Below are 17716 nucleotides of genomic sequence, written 5' to 3'. Positions count from 1 at the left end.
TGTTTACAAAGCTTTCGCTGATCAACAGAATTGGGATATGTAGTACTTGGACTACCAGCTCTGTATCTAAATGATAGTCGACAGTTTTGTCTTAACTGCCTGGATCAAATTCTAGTCTAAGAGCTGTGCCAAGGATTCTGATTTTTACAAACAATCTCCCTACTATCCTCATTTAACATTTTATTGTCATCATGCCTGCCCCTTGCCCCACAAAGGTTGTGGCCCCATAATGCCAGTCCCTGTGTAAGAATAACGGGAGCCCCAAAGAGCCTGCAATCAAAACAGACAGGATAGACTCAAGCTGGGAGAAAAGGAGCATTATTCTGCCCAGTTTTCTAAATAGGGAGTTTAAGGTGGAAAAAGGTGTTACAATCAGCTTTGACTCACAGTGCTTCAAAGTGATCCCTTACATTTCTTTTTCAAGTTTCAGCTCCTAGATACTCCTGCCTTAATTAACAGCAGATAAGACACAGCTCTGAAGATCAAATGCTCTTCTTGACCCACAGCCCAGGTGTAGCATATGCGACAGGAGAACACTATGCTGCTGTTACACACTTCAGGACTCATTCACGAGGAGGGAGCATACTGCCTCTAACAACACGGATTAGGAACATTAAGTGGTTCTGCCTCTGCTCTTTTGAATCTTGCCTTTATCTTGCACAGCCTCCAACAAGACTATATCAGAGAGCTGGTTAAACATCTTCCAGAAGTTTTTGAGGTGAAAAACATTTTGACCTGAACAACTTCACATTGAACATCTTTATGAACACAGAAGTTCAGGAGGTTTCAGTGAAAAGTTAACAGCATATGAATTTAACTTCTTTTCTGTACTAGCTCTCAGAAAAAAAAATATCACCTCTTCTCTCAAAAATACAAAAAAAAAAACCTAACTCTTTCTGTGCTACATTCTGGTAGGATGAGAAAACACTCCTTTCCAAAGATGAGGTCCAGGAATACATAAGAAGGCGGTACTACTTGTGACACAAACATACCAGCTATTGCATGGGTTACCAAATGACAGCAATATGTTGGGAACGTCCTACTCCTGCACACCCCTACCAGGTCTCAAAGCACTGGAACAAAGAATGTGGGAGGGAGAGAGGCATAAGGTATAGCAATAACTTGCTAAAGTCTAACCAAGAAAAACCACTGTCAGAACCAGGATTAAGCTCTCTCCCACTCTCTACCATACTAACCCCAAACCCACAGACACATGGACCTGTAAGTCAGGCTTTGTGAGTAAAGCCATGGATCTGATGCTAGTAAAGATTTTGAAAGGAAAAAAAAAAAAAAACAAAAGAAAAAAAAAAAACCAAACAGGTTTGAAGCATAATACTGCCACCACAGCCCATCCTTAAGTCACTCTTAAATTACTCTTAGTCATTACAAATTCATAGTACTGTCCCTTCAAAATGGTAGATATCACAGAGCTGAAGCTGAGGGGCATGTTGATGCAAACAAAAGGCAGAGAAGCAGGCATATGTCTGGATTGCCTTAATTTTGTGGTTTTATGTCAAATGCTGAATCGTTCCCTAATGCTCTTGCATATTTAATTTCCCTTGTTCTTTTCAAATCCTAGCAAATGTGACTGCTTACACTGCCAAGACACTGCAAATTAAAACAATATACACAGTCAAAATGTGATATTGAACTAATGCTAGAGCATAGCTCTGCTTATACAAGACACGGCAGCAAGCACGTTCCTCTCACAATGCAGTCCCTTCTCATGGTACGTTATGAATTATTCCAACATGACAGTCTTACAACATAAAGTCCACTGAAATCACGTTACAGTCCAGACTTCCTATTCATTGCAATGGGAGTTTGTCTAGTAAAAATAATTAGACCTGCAGGGAACTGTTCCAGAGTCTTGCCAACACCAGTGAACAAAACCCTCAAAGCTTACCAGTTTTAGCTCAGAAGTTCACTGATGTTCTCCCAGTAGGATCGCTCTTCATCATGAAAACTGGATGTACCACTGATTTCGTGTGATGAAGACCAAGGCCTAATGAACAGCATTTAAATCTCTGCCAACAAATAGGAAATTCAGACTTCTGAAAAGCTAAGAGATGTCAGAGCAGCTGGAAATATTCAGTATGATCCTCCAGCTGAATACAACTATGCTGGCAAACAGGAAGAAAAGTAAGGAAGAAAGCAGGGCTTGCTCTTACACACCATCCCATTGACTACCCTCTTAAGGGCTTCCCCCTGCCAAAAAAAAATAGGAAAGGAGACAGGAGGGAGAGATCAAGAACACCACATGAGAGAAACCAGCCTAAAGCAAAGTCTCTGCATTAACCATAGTCCAACACAAATGAAATACAGCAGTTTTGCCACAGGAGAACATATGACTGGGGTCCTTTGCAAATCTCTCTAATGATGGAACTGGATTATTCAGCTATCTTCAGCATAGAGAACTATGAAGAACAGGGATACGTGAGGAGAATGGTAATGCTTGGCCCATGGATTCATAAAGTAAATTCACTTAACTCAGGAAGGTGACATAGCCACTAGAGGTGGGAAAGAGTTCTACTTTTGTGTCTGTGTGAGTACAGTTGGCTTCAAACTTGGTAAGAGATGAAGATCAGTCAGGATGAAGAACCAGTTCAACAAGACACCACCAAAGGGGCTCAGCTTGTTTAGACTAGCAAAATAGCTGGTGAAAGGGGGAAGACCGCTCTCTACAAATCTATCCTGAGGATAAACACCAGAAGACAAAAGAGCTATTTGAGTTAATGGCCAATACTGGCACAAGAACAAATGAATATAAATTGGCCATGAATACATTTAGGTTGGAAATCAAAGGTGGGTTCCTAACCACTACAGCAATTAGGGTCTGAAACAGCCTGCCAACAGGAACAGCAGAGCAAAATAAGTCCAACTACTTTTAATACAGACCTCAACACCTTCATGAAGAGTACAGAAAGTGGTGTCTGGGACTTGGGAACACAGCAGCCTTGTGGATGATACTTCTCAAGGCAGGGCACATTGGTCTATGGCTATTCGTGGTCATAACTGTATGCACTTTCATCCAACCTCCCCACAGGCCCTGAGCTTATTCTTTTATTCTGCAGAATAAGATCCCAAGCAGCAGCCTTGATCCATAAAGGCATTTATGGTACCAGAATCCCACCAGCTGCAGTAAGAAGTATGCACTCTGAATGCTTTTGCAAGCCTGGCGCTCATACAAGGCAGGGGGATTTCACCCACAGTCCTTTTCCATGTATTTCACTTAATACGATAGCATTAAAAATCCAGTCATTACCATCCATCAAGGCCTCTGAGCTTCTCACTGGAGCATGTGAAACTGCCAAAGGCCAGAGAGAGACCAGACTGACTTTCCATATGGCACAGTGTACCACCTATCTGGCGGCTCCCAGTTTCTAATGCCAGAAAAACAATGGGTTATGGGTACTATACTATAATCGTATAGTACCTCTCAAACACCAAGGGAAAACCTTATCTCCCTAAGGTTGATGGTAGCTTTTGCCACTGGCTGCAGCAGGACTGGGGTTGAACCTGGCTGTCTCATGCTGGGTTGTACAGCCCAGAAACAGAGAAGTGACAGGTGGTAATTTGATTAAGCACTCTGGTATGAGCTGAACCGAAGCCAGCATAACCAGAACAGAACTAACAGGAGGGAGCAGCTGGTTGCTACTGATCCTGCGTGAAGAGTACTCTGTCAAGTCAAAGACCACTCTGGGACCAGGAGAGACGATTAGTTATCCTCAGGCAAACCTACCCAGAATTAGGCAATGGGCTGTGAATCCCTGAGTATCTAGCCACAAGGCAAGAGACTTGTGTGCAGGAATTAGTGGGAGAAGCTCATCACACAAGAGGTTAGAATACAAAATCAGGTGACTAAGTGGTCCATCTGTTCTATGAAACAAAACATTAGCCCATGTTTTTTTAAAAAGTTTCTTTTCATTTTAAATGGCTTTAAAACTATATATATAGTTTCTATTTTTATATATATATATATATAACCACAGATTGCAGGTTAACCTGCCTTATTTAAAATAAATTGAAAGTCTGAATCTCACCCAATTAATCCCTAATTAATTGAGACAGATGGGTCAACCCAGCCATTCTTGCCAAGACAGTGGAAGGGTATCATTAACTGTGGGAAGCTGGGAGAAGGAAACCACATAAAGCATGGAGCATATCTCAACCAACATCATGGAGGGGGAAACTTCTCCATCTGAGGCTTTAAAGATCAGAAGGGCTCATCTAGTCAGGTTCACTATCAGTCTTTTAACCTAGAGGGATGAAAGGTCAAAAAACTACCAGTAAAGCTTGAACAGAGAGCTCTAGGAAACCAGAAGCCTAAGCTCCAGTTACCAGATATGCTTAGAGTAACTTTTCACAAGCTTACTCTTGACAGTGAAACCAGATTCAAATGTCGCTACACTTCACCTACCTGTGAGGTAAGGTTGAGAAAGCCAAGATTGCCCAGCCTAGACAAGAGAAGACTCAGGAGAATCTTATCAATGTGTATAAACATCTGACAGGGAGGAACAAAGATGACAGAGCCAGACAAATCTCAGTAGCACCCAGTAAAGGAGTAACTGGCACAAAATTAAATACCAGAAACTCCACCAAAAAAAAAAAAAATTGCGAAGGTAGTAAAATGCTGTATCGTAGTTTAGCCCTGCTAGGGATCAAGCTACACAGTCTCTCACTCAACTCCCCACACCCTCCCTTGGGACAAGGGGAAGAATTGATAATGAAAATAAGGCAAAACTCATGGGCTGAGATAAAAAAAAAAATAAGAAAACAACAGAAAAGAAAAAGAAGACTGAAATAGAAGTGGAGTCTCCATTCTTGAAAGTATTCAAACCTGACTAGACATAGCACTAACTGCTCTAGTTGACCCTGCTTTGAGCAAGGGACTTAAACTAAACAATCTCCAGAGGCCCCTTTCAGCCTCAATGATCCTATGATTCTCTGCCAGAAACCACTGCCCTCCAGCTGTATAGTACAGTTCTTGAGGGTTGATTTTGACTCATACTGGTTCATCTGTCTTTTTTCCACTGTTATCACAAAAGACCATTTTGACACAACTGAGGGAGTCTGTAAAACCTGTGTGATAAAAGCAAATGGCAGCAAGAATTATCCAGCAATGAGGCTGGGTAAACAAGGAAAACCTCTTAACACCGCTTTGTCAGTCAAGAGAGGATCCCTTGGGAAGAAGACCCTTAGTGTTACATCTTCCAGGATGAGGTGCTGTAATCACCTCACTGTAATGTCAAAAGTACGCAAAAAGGTTTGATACTCCACTTCTACTTGATTTCAGCCTGGAAACAGCAGAATCTTGATGCCTTACATTATGAGGACACTTCTGAGGCTCTCATTAGGTACCTATCAGCTTCCAAGACCAGTTAGAAACCTTGGACAAATCCAGTCCTTCACCTCTTTCTACTTCAGTTATTTCACTGTAAAATGGCTACCATTGCATTGCCTGCCACAGCAGCTTTTAACAACGAGCCTACGCTTTGCTATATGCACTAACCAGAATGGATGTAACGTCAAGGAACTGCTAGATGTAAATAGCCTTTCTTCTCCTTCCTTCTTCCTGAGCAAAAGAAGATCTGACTGACTTCATTGGCTGATGACTCAAGACAAGTTCATTCATGACTATAGAAAGAACTTGCCAGTGTTTCCTATTAAAAGAAACCCATGAGACCTGAATAATTAATAACCTACCAGTGAAAAATTGGCCCTAATTACCAAAGCAATCCTGAAAAAAAAAAAATGTTAATTGCTTGGCCTAGGTTCCTCCCTCAATGGAATGACTATATTGACAAATCTCATATAGCAAGAGAAATCTGGTGGCCACAAGATACACTTGTAACAAAACGATCAATGGCAATTACTTAGTTCTCTTGCATTTCTAAAATTGCTCCAGGCTTCAATCTATCTTAAGACAATATTATACATTTTATCAAGGTGGGAGTTCTCCCTTTTTTTTTGCTTCAGCTGAAGATGAGTCATGTTTTGCACTGGACAAAATAAATACAATGAAAACTTTTAAATGGTTTTTAAAAAGCAAGTCTTTATCAAGCATTGGCAAAAGCATTCAGTTAAACTGCACTCGTGGTTGAAATTAATTTTCTGAAGCAAATTCTGAAAGTAGTAGAAGCCAACAATCAATAATCTCTTAATGAGGTGCAAGAAAAACATGTGTAGACATGACAGGGTTTGATGGCTAATGAGCTTCAGAAGAAGAACATTGTTCAGAGGAAAACTCTGAAAGGCGCAGAAAATTGATTAATTGCCAGCCCAAGTTATTGCAGCAAAGCATTTGGAAATTCAGCAGCCCTCAGACCTCATATCATTTGCACCTCCGATGAGACGTGTTAACTTTAGGAAACATTATAGCTGAAGGGTGTTGTTTTTTTCCCCACCTCTCTCTCCCTAGTTGCTAACTCACAATCAATCTGCTTGCTGTGATTTGTTGCCCCAGAAAAAGAAGTTACCTGGTAAAACTTTCCCATATTGTTTACTGGAATTAATAACTGAATGCAAAAGACAGACTATTGGGGGGTCCTGTTTCTCTTTTGTGTTAATAGCTGGTTCTCTGGATGTAAGGCGTAACTAGGCTAACAGACAGTTTGGTCTTCTGTCACTTACACTGACAAGTCTCAGCGGTGCAACATAAAGGAGTTCTCATTTACAAAAAAAAAAAAGATCAAAAGATCATGACCCATTTTCCTTCAGTTAAACACCTTATTTTAAGATGCAGAACCAACCTCTGTGCTATTTCCTGTCAGCAGCAAAGACTCGGAGCTCACATAGGTGGGAACATGGAATCCCAGCCTGAGAAACCTGATGAATTCTTTGTTTGGGTCTTTACTGCAAAAAGTGGTCTTGAGGAACCCCTGGTCCCTGAAGCCAGTAGGAAAGCCTGGAGCAAGGAAGACTTACCCTCTGTAGAGGATGATCTATTTAGGGAACATTTAAACAAATAAGTCCACCTCTGCTCCTGTTGTCCAGTAGGGCTTTTGCAGAACAAAAACAGGGAAGACTGATGGGCAGGAGGTGACTTTGGAAGGTAGAGGAGTGCCACACAGTAAACATCAACTGAAATCCAGAAGAGGTCCCTCAGCAGGGTAGCCTGGTTACAGCATCCACTACTCTCTTAAGGGGAATGCTAAATTAGTGAGTTTCTGTCCAGCCATGAGAGAGGAAACAGGTCCTATAAACCAGCCAATCCTCCTGTCCAGCTTTGTTTTCCTAACCTGAGGTGTGACCACCTTAGCCAGAATCAGGAGACAAGAAAATGGCCTATTTGTTTTCCCATGTGTAGAATGTAATATATTTCTGCACAGAATGTACAAGAAGTATCTTTCTACAATAAATAAACATACCTCATCGAGGATCAAAACACCCTGAGGCTCTACTAATTATATGAGAATGACAAGGAGATAAGAATATAGATTTAAGAAATAAGAAGGGAACACTCAGAAGATAATTCATGAGTCCGGAGTCAGCTGTAATAATCTACAAACTCTTTGTCTGAATATTGACTGGACTGAAGATCATAAGGGATCCCACTATCTTAGACGATGACCTTGTCTTACTTCCAGCTCCTCTTTTCATAAGCAGTGTGTGCCTCAAGGTCTTTAACAAGGGGACAGATTGCTATTTCTACAGACTTATCCTCTCATATATAAGGCAGATACTAAAAGATAAGTAACTCCTCACCTACCCTGTAAGACATAAGAAACAGTGAGGAGAAAAATCATCCTGTGTTCATGGCCACTCAAATACTGACCACTCCTTACAGTTGCTGTATGACTAACAACAAGTTATAAATGGGTTAAACTGATCTGAGGCCCTCATTTGATCCCAGAGAAAAAAAAAAAAAGCAGTAACTAGCACACCTAGAAGTTGGTCCAGATGTAAAATGGCACTTAAGGAGCATAGGCAAAAGCACAAGGCAGAGGCTTCAAGAATGCCATCTGCACTGATAAATGTGACACTAATTACTTCCCCTCACTCCCTCTATTCATTCTTTCTTCATAGCAAGACAGTTACCTTTTCAAGGTAGGGATTCTCTGTCACTGCCAGCATGATTGGGAGCCTTTTTCTTATTTACAGCCTCTAGTTTTCATTTTTATACCAAAAATAAATAAATAAATAAATAAACACATACATACATAAGTAAATAAATAAATAAAAATTAGTTTAGGTTAAAAATCCCCAGAGTGCTGCAAACAAACCCTTGGGCACCTCAAGTTCCAAGGTGCCTATATATTTTTACTAATTAAGTTAGCTTAACTTTAGGGACATAAAGTAAGCACTTTTGGGCATTATTATAACTGTCCAAGTCTTTATGTTGTTGAGCAGATTGACACCATCTCGTTTGCCCAACTGCCATTCACAAGCCAGGTGTTTCCCAGCCTAACTTGCACCTGTAGAGCCCAATACCCTTGCAGCTGTGTTTCTCAGCCAGGGAGACAGATTGATGGCAGCACATAACACATCGGGACAGGACTTGGAACCTCACTGAACAAATGAGCCTGAACAGAAACACAAGCAAAATTGGGCCAAATAAAAATCCCATCAGGCAACAGGGTAAAAGACAACTTGCGACTATTTTTTTTAACTGTATGAAAGAATCCTTCTATTAAGAAAAGGTTTGAGAAGTAAAGCAGAGAACAGACCCGCACCAGGTCCTGGTCAAAATATGGAAGGTCCACGTTCCCCAGTTTTAACTTCTAGCCTAGTGATGTGTGTTTGGCTGCAATGAGGGAAGACAGGATTCAAATTCCCTCCTTTCCCAGAGGCTAGGCTTCTTCTGTAGTCTCTTATGAAGGCCGTTCCAAATCAGTTACAGAAAAACAGCAACACAGATTGCAACTCAGATTTCCTTCATCTAAATGTGCAGACGTGCAATAGGGCCATGTGTCCATGGACCAGGTCAGACAACAAGAAAAAGTAAAGTTTCTTTGACCCAGCTGGAAGCATGGAAACCTCACATACCCTCACTTGGTCCCTCAAGTAGGACCATGACAGAAGAGAGGGGGCAAAGTTGAAGTTCAGCCAAAGCCAGGAGCTCCTGCCTTACATAAAGATACTACTAAGCAGTATCTTTTGTAGGAGTCTACGAAAGAGTTTATAGTCCTACAAGTACCCCTTCCGTAAGTCTCAAAAGTGACGCTCTATGTAAACGTCAATCTAATTCTTTCCATGCAAAATAGAATTGCTCTAAGAAAAGGAGCCAAGAAGAACCTCCAAACCTAATGTTTTAAGTGGGAAATTAGGGTTCCCCACCCTCCAGGTAGAGGGATGTTTTGAGTCATATCCCAGATGCAGACCCAGGCCCTACAACTGTTACCAAGCAGGGGGGTAGGAAAGGGGGGAAAAAAAAAAAAAAAAAAAAAAGGAAGGAATGGCACATCTGATGACTGTGAGAACAGCAGCTGACCCTTCCCAGACCCCAGGAGAGAGTCATGACAGTGAGCCCCAGCTGGGAAGACGTCATTGGAATGTAGGTACCACAGCACTGAGTCCTTCTGCTCATCAAACCTTTAAAGCTTACCAAGTCAATATAGAGTCACACTGATTTCAGTGAGCTAATTAAGTCTTGAGTACTTGCAAGCTTTACTGTGACCTAATCCCCATTAGAGCTGTAATTGTACAGATTGATTTATCATTTGATACTGAGATTGGTTAGACTCCAAGCAACAAACTCTTTCTGAAAAGTTTTGGTTTTTTTTTTAACCAAAAAAAAAGAAAGTTGTTTCATAAAAATTAACCTTTTACAGGAACATAAAATTCTACTGAAAATGTTTCTGAAGAAAATTGTTTCAATGGCATTTTGACTTTCAAAATATTTGTCAGAATGAAAGTTCAACAGTTTTTCAGATACTTAAAAACCACTGTGAAGTTGAAATAAAAATCAAGATAGCCTGATATATGTACCCACAAAGGACTTCACTCATGCTTGTCTATTTTGTTACCCCTCCCCCAAAAATGTACATCTTCTCAGAAATAGAAATCCCAGCCCCTGGCAGCTCTACTCCCAAGAGCTGGTGTAACCCACTGCTCTGTCTGTGCTTCGTGTTCTCTTCCCCACCTGGTTCCCAGAGGAGACTTTGCTGAAGTTGCCAAAAATAAGCTTTTGCCAGAAGTCCCACCTTCTCAAAAGTTGTTCCATAAGCAGTAGAACTGTTGGAACCTGTTTTCCTATGATTTGGTGCCTTGTAGCCAGATTCTCCTGTGTCTAACAAGGTGCTGGACCTTCCTTCTCAAGGTTTTCCTGTAGCTGGGGTGTTATTCTAGTCTCTGCTCATGTGGTTCCTTCATTTCTAATAAAGGATGGAGTCAAAGTACCTCCTGTCCCCACCTACTCTTGGGAGGCAAATTACCATCTCTCTGTGAAACTCAGCTGGAAGAGACTAGCAGATTTAGAAGTTGTAAAAACAGTGCACAGGCAGATGCTTGTGCATGCGCACACAAAGATACCCCCCTGTGCTCATAAGCCTGGCTTCCTACGGAAACCAGACTAAAAATAACTGTTTGGGTTACGAACAGCTATAGTTGCACTGTAAGCTGTGCCTCCACTCCCTGACAGTATGCATTAGAGTTCTTTTTAATTTCACATTTCCATGGCCTGTCTCAAAAGAAAATCTGTTATTTCTCCTATGATCTTTTCCTAGCTTCTTTATATTTTTACCACTCTGTACTCATACTGTTTTCTTTGTCAGAACAACCCCAAGATGACTGCAATATAGGCTTAGACATTCTGCATGAAACTTCTTTGCAAAAAGCATAAGACATGAATTTTAATAATTGCTAGAACAGTACATTTCGTTTTCAACCTGCAGCATAGCCCACTTTATATGCAGCTCAGGCAGAAAGCTACAAAAGGTAATTTAGCTGTTAACTGGCAGTCTATATATGCCAGTAAATATGCACCGTCACTAGAAAACACTATATTTAGCGAGTGTGTAGCATAAAGAGTTAACAGGGGTCTTTTTTCCCTTCACAGAAACCATTTCTGTAGATTCAGTCTGGTATATGTAAAGTAACACATTTTAAAGACTTCTATGCAAGTACCTCTGGTCTTTAGAAAAAAAAATGTTTCTGCAGTAATATTTGAGATCTGCTGTATGCTCTTGCATTAAAAGCCACACTCAAAAGTTTGCAGATGTTCTTTCTCCACCGTCTGCTTTTAACTGGCCACCATACCCCGACATTATTTGTTTTTCTTTGACAGCATGAGCCTCACAAAAGTGCCCTTTTTTTGTCTTTCCTTAGAATAATAGTGCTTCATCTTCACAGAGCCTCCAGAAATCCATTATAAGCTACTTATTTTCCACACATTCTGTAACACAGAACTTTTTTCTCGCAAGACAGACTTCTGGAAAAATAATAATCCTGTATAATACATCTAAATCCCTCCTGATCAGTAGCATATTCCCAAATCATTTCCTTGATTAAGCCAAGTTTCCACTCAGAAGCACAAACTTTGGAGGGGGAAAGTTGAGCCGTCCAGATGGCACAGACAGTATTTCACATCATTCCAGCAGCTCAGGAGCTCCTGCCTCTCCTCACCTTCCCACCACCATCTCTGACAGACAACGAGTTCAGAGGAGGGACACGGACAGAAGCAGAAGAAAGAACTGCAGTGTTCGCTGAGCATCAGTTGTCCTTACAGCAGACCAGAGCCCCAAATATTTAATGCATCGCAAGGAAAGGCTCAAATACAGAGCACCAAGAAAGAAAATGGTGCAGTTAGCACATTGTTTTTGTTTATGTTTGCCAGAGCTTTCAACTGTTTATCAGAATGGCAACAGATGGCACAAGGCAAACGCACACACTTTTTCACAGTTTCCTACAAAACGAACAGATGTCTTCATTACATGCTACATGACCGCGTTTAACAAAATGTGACAAGAAGCAGAGGTAGAGAGAAATGGCACATCCCTTTCCTAACCTGAATTGCCTCTTGGCACAGATGTAGTTGTGCCTGAGCATGGGACTGAATGCACAAGAGGGAACTGAGAGGATTTTTCACCTGTATCTACTCCACTGTACCCAGTAGGCATGGAAAACAGAAGTAGAGACTTCAAGGTGGTTTCATCTCTAGGGAAACACGGCACCTTCCTGGACCAGCCAAGATGGAGACAGGCGATGGGTTCACCATCTCTTCTAAGAAATGTTTGCAGGGAATGATCATTCTCAGCTGGTTCAGGACAGCCCCTCCAGCAGAAATCATACGATGCTAGTCATCTTTTGGCTCTGCTGAAGAGGACATGTTACCCACAGCCAACCACTGTTGAAGCCACTGACAGCCTTTGTATCAGCCAGGCCCTGCCACAGCCTGAGCCAGAAAAGAGTGGCAAAAAGATTCAGCAAACCTAAACAGTCCCAAATGCTAGAGATTTCTCTAGTGAGCAGAGCCCCATCAACAACATAACTCTCTTCTGAAAACAAGGCCCATGCTGGGTTAAATACTGCCTTTCTCTGCTTGCCTGAGTGGTTCAGCAATTCAAGGAAATCCATGTCTTGCCACGTGAGACAGGACAAGAGCATGGAGGCCTGCTCCACACCAGAGAGCTAGGCTTTTCCATCTTCAATTTTGCTAATAACTCAGGCGGGCTTACATCAAGTCCTTCCTTTTATTTTCAAATCAACTAAAAAAGAAATGGAGAGCAGGTTTGGTGGGTAACAGGTACTTGACATCCTCTCACTTAGATGTTTTGTAACTAGCCGCTATTCACAGCACAGAGTGTATCAGAGAACACTCAGAGCAAAACCACAGTTGCTGTGAAAATTTTACAACAGGGCAATAGGCATTCATATATTTTATTTTGTTCTCTGCTGAAGAGATCAAAGCTAGCCATTTCAGACAGCTCTCCCAGTAAGACCACAGACATAACTTGCTTACTCATCTGCATTTGTGGACTGTAAGGACAGGGATGGAGGCAGAAAGGGTTGTAGCAAAGCACATGGACATATTTCTTCCAGCTGGAAGCTTTGAATTGCTTCAGTACAGAACCATACTCAAGCCTCTCAAAGAAAACTTCAGACTCTTCATAATAAAGCCAGAATCTGTCTCCAAACCAGGCTGTCACAACAGAGTGGGACGGCAAACCCATGGCAAAAGAGGCAGAACAGACTTTGTAGGCACTTCTTTTTGGTCCACAATATACACATTTACAAAGGAAGAAAGACTTAATGCTGTCCCTCTTCCCAAAACTTCTACAAATAGGTCAGCACATCGGAAAATTTCATACTGTAACATGCTAGAGCTGGTAGCCTGGGGTTTTGTCAGGGACCAGTTGTGCCGGTGAGACAAAGTCTCTTTCCAACAGTATCAGCCTCTCCTGCTCCTGCCGCGTAAACCTCAGAACTGGCTGTCTCTCTCACTGTAGACTTTAAGGGCTGTATAACCCCTACAAGGATATCTATACAGCCAAGAGTAAGAGCATACAAAATGTAGGCAGACCGCCTTCTTGGGAGGTGTTATCTGCCAGCCCAAGCGACAGCCTCTTCCACACACCCAGGGCTGGCTCTCCACTCTTACAGTATGGGCCCAGGGCAACAGAGACAGCCTTGGCTGCTGGTAAAATTCTCCCATATAAAATGAAATATCTAAAAAACATCTACATCAGGATAACCAGCCCATGTATTCCTTTGGCTTTCAGATAACTTGTGCTTAGCCTAACAAAACATAGCTCTTAGCTGGTTAGTGAGATGCCAACCAGATTTCTACTTTGGAATACCATTTCCAGAGGTTGGTCCCATACCTATGGGAGGCCATAGGAGCTTCCCCATGGATTTCAGCAGACAGAATCATGCTCTCTGGTAGCACCAAAAGCAGCAGCAAGAACAGAATGTCTCTGCAGGATGCCTACCATGCCGCGAGGAGAGAACAAATGTCAGGATGCAGGAGGGCAGGAATTCACCCAAGCAGCAAGGAAAAAAAGTTTTTCTTGTGTTTTTAGGGAGGAGCACTCTTACCATTCTTTCAACCATTATATCACTTTAATGACTGGCTTCTCTTATTGTCTTAGCAGCTTGCAGAATTTTCTCCTCCCTTCCCCTTATCTCCACCTCCCAGACTGACTTTGAAGATTTCATCTGCAGCTGCTCACAGCAGTATTGTCCATCTGGAAAACAGCACCTGCTAAACCCAAAGTTTCTTGCCGAGCTACTGTTCTCAGCAAACTGCTTCTCACAAGCCTTGAGTTCCTCACCAGCTCTTTAGGTGGCAACTGGCAGAGATCAGATAGGGCCTCATTAGCAGTGCAAGACACTCCACAGCAGGGGCTCTTTGACTCAGCTGCTGTGACGTCCTTAGTATTTATGTCCTGAAAGAAGGTCTAAAAATACAGGCAGTGGTGACACAACACTTCCCACATGTGATTCTGAAATGCACAGCAATATTCTCACCTACTGCACAATAAGACAGAAACCTAAATCCATCCTATGGCTGAGCACATTTGGATGTGTTTGTGAGCACATTTCACGCAACCTTCAAAGCCGTTTTTAATGCACACACCACTGCGCAGGATGCTGGAAGTTCAATTATTTCCACAACATTCAAAGATTAAAAGCTAAATATAACAGAGACCTCAGATGTCTAAATTGAGACGAAAGTGGCTGATTTCTGCATGGGTCTAACTGTGATTTGGGTGTCCTTTCCACCTAGCCCAGAAATCACCGGACACCACCTTATCTCATAGGTTTTGTTGCAGTCTCTTTCTTGGCATTGGTTTCTTCAAAGAGGGCCAGAGGTCGATACAGTAATTGCAAAACACAAGTTTTTCAAGTAAAAGCCCACTGATTAAAATATACACTCCTGAAGAGGGCATCTGGGTTTGAGATTCCCTGCAGCCTGAGAGTACACATGTAATTTCTCACTTCAACCCAAGAATCTCCTTTTCACTAGGCTAGTGTCTCATCCTGGTGGAGCTACCTACATCTTAGGTATTTTTCCAGAACTCACAAAAATAATAAACAGCACCAACCCACAGCTAGCCAATACAAAGAGCTGTGAAAGAAAGGCCCAGCCATCCCTGACATCATTCATACTATCTGCAAAGAGACTGTATGATGCTCAGATTATACCTCTGCATCACAAAGGGCTGGCTTGGTTGTTAGAATCACAGAATAGTTTGGGTTGGAAGGGACCTTTAAAGGTCATCCAGTCCAATCCCCCTGCAAGGAGCAGGGACATCTCCAACCAGATCAGGTTGCTCAGAGACTACTCCAACCTGGCCTTGAATGTTTCCAGGAATGGGGCATCCACCACCTCTCTGGGCAACCTGTTCCAGTGTTCCACCACCCTTATTGTAAAAATTTTTTTACTAATATCTAATCTGAATCTACCTCCCTCTATTTTAAAACTATTACCCCTTGTCCTGTCACAACAGGCCCTGATGAAGAGTTTTTCCCCATCTTTCTTATCAGCCCCCTTTAGGTACTGGAAGACCGCTATAAGGTCTCCCCAGAGCCTTCTCTTCTCCAGGCTGAACTGGAGCTCATTCAGCCTGTCCCCATAAGAGAGGTGCTGCAGCCCTCTTATCATCTTTGTGGCCTCCTTTGGACCCTCTCCAACTGGTCCATGTCTTTCTTATGTTGGGGGCTCCAGAGCTGGACACAGTACTGCAGGTGGGGTCTCACCAGAGTGGAGTAGAGGGGGAGAATCACCTCCCTCCCTGAACCTGCTGGCCACGCTTCTCTTGATGCAGCCCAGGATTCGGTTGGCTTTCTGGGCTGCAAGCGTACATTGCTGGCTTGTTGTTTTAAAGCAATTTATCTGTTCAATTGCACACACTCTTATGGCTCCATTGAAGAAAATAGATGTAATCTATCTTTTGCTTCACCTGCTGGTAACAGCATTTTCCTCAATACGCAGGAGGGTAAGGGTCTCTGATATTGTGATCTCATTGGTAGAAAAATCAGAAGGCTAAATAGTTTGAATTATCTCGATCTATAACATAGTCTTGGAAGGGAGACCACTAAGAGTGTGCTTAAGCAAAGTTTCTCCTCCAGAAATCCCACCCTAAACTCCAATTTTGCATCCTCAAAAAATACTGTGTCCTACGAATTGTCATCAGGTATTGAGAATGAGAAGAGAGCATTGACTATTTCGTACAGCTTTTGCTCAAAGATCACTGCATAATGAAAAGAGAGACCAAATCAGACAGCAGGTCTTCCATAGACTGAGCATTTGCTTACACACCAGAACAGGAACTCATAAGACTATGTTTAACACCATCTGGGGATCCTTCCATACAATATTACCATCAATAACAACAGAAGCCTAGCTACAGATTGTTGTACTCTGTGACAGCTAAATATATCAGACCTAATTAAATAACACAGGCCAAAAAGCAGAAATCTGCAAACACAAGGGAATGCTACCACAAGGACCAGGAAGATGAAAAAAAAAAAAACAAAACCCTGCAAATTAAGTGTAGGGATGAACCTGAATTGAAATTACCAGTCTCAACACCATAACTGAAATTTAGGAAAGGTCAGGTCTAAATAAGGAGCCTGGTTTGAACAGCACAGCTGGGGTCTCTCTGTGACTCAAACCAGAGCACAGGCTCCAAACAATCGTAAGAGCTAGAAAGAATGCACTGGGGAATTTACCTCAGCTGGTATATATCAGCCTAGCTCCATTGACTTCAATTAGCATGATGTTAAATCTTCAGTGTTGACTTCAATGGGATTACAGTGATTTACATCAGCTGAGGAGCTAACATTTAACTTTTAGGCAGACACTTCTGTAGCATCTTCATTAGTGGAAATTCTATGTAAAGAAAAGGAGATATTCTCTGCTTTTATGGCTCCAGCTACCTACCATAACGGGTATCATAAATGCAAGAGATAGACTGGTAGCCAACTATAATTGGCTCCATTTTGCTGCAGTTCAAACTGTGGCTACAATTACCGTTTCCTTGCTATAAACATCCAGCTAAGAATTGCTGGAGCTGCTCTTTCCACTTCCTGCCTCTCCCTCTTATTTAACAGCTCTAAACGTAGGTTTTCATAAAGGCAGAAAGTTCTTGCCCTTTCCTGTGCATGCACAGCTGGCAATTACTGCTAGCAGCCAGCCTTCCCCCTTCCCAGCTCCCTCTGTTTCCCTAACCTGCCTGTTTTCCCTAACTCTGTAAACACAAGAATAACTATTGTTTCACTGGGTATTACACATGTATCCCAGGTCTGAATGCTCCAAGATGCTTAAATTCAGTAAACTGTGAAACACGCAACAAGACTCTGCAGTCCTCCACAGGTTGCATTGCCAGATGTTGTTGGAAAACAACATGCTAGTTCATCCCAGATTCTAGCTGAGCCACTGCCTGTTAAACGTTGAAAATATTATCTGAAACTCCCAAATATGGTCTTTTGAGGAATCCAAGGAAGGCATCCGTAACTCCTGCTTCTAGGTATGCAATATGAGTGCCTTGCTTAGGCTGCTTTACAGTCAGTGGAGACTTCAGAGATGATTTAAGAGCTAAACTAGGAGTTTGCCTCTCTCCATGGAATATGTAACCTGTCTAGGCTCATAAACAAGGTACCTTTATTAGAAGCCTAAAGACGGTATGAATATTCTCAAAATAGCTATATGTCCCATTTCCCCCCTGAACCCTTTTATCATCTGACATGAATCAAAGAGAGGAAGTTTGCCTGGTCCAGGCGTCTCTTAAAATGCTAAGACCTTAAGATTTATGCAGCTGTTGAGCATGAG

Source organism: Chlamydotis macqueenii, chromosome 5, assembly GCF_036417535.1.
Source record: "Chlamydotis macqueenii isolate bChlMac1 chromosome 5, bChlMac1.mat, whole genome shotgun sequence".
Taxonomy (NCBI): Eukaryota; Metazoa; Chordata; class Aves; order Otidiformes; family Otididae; genus Chlamydotis; species Chlamydotis macqueenii.
Note: the sequence above shows the minus strand (reverse complement) of the source record.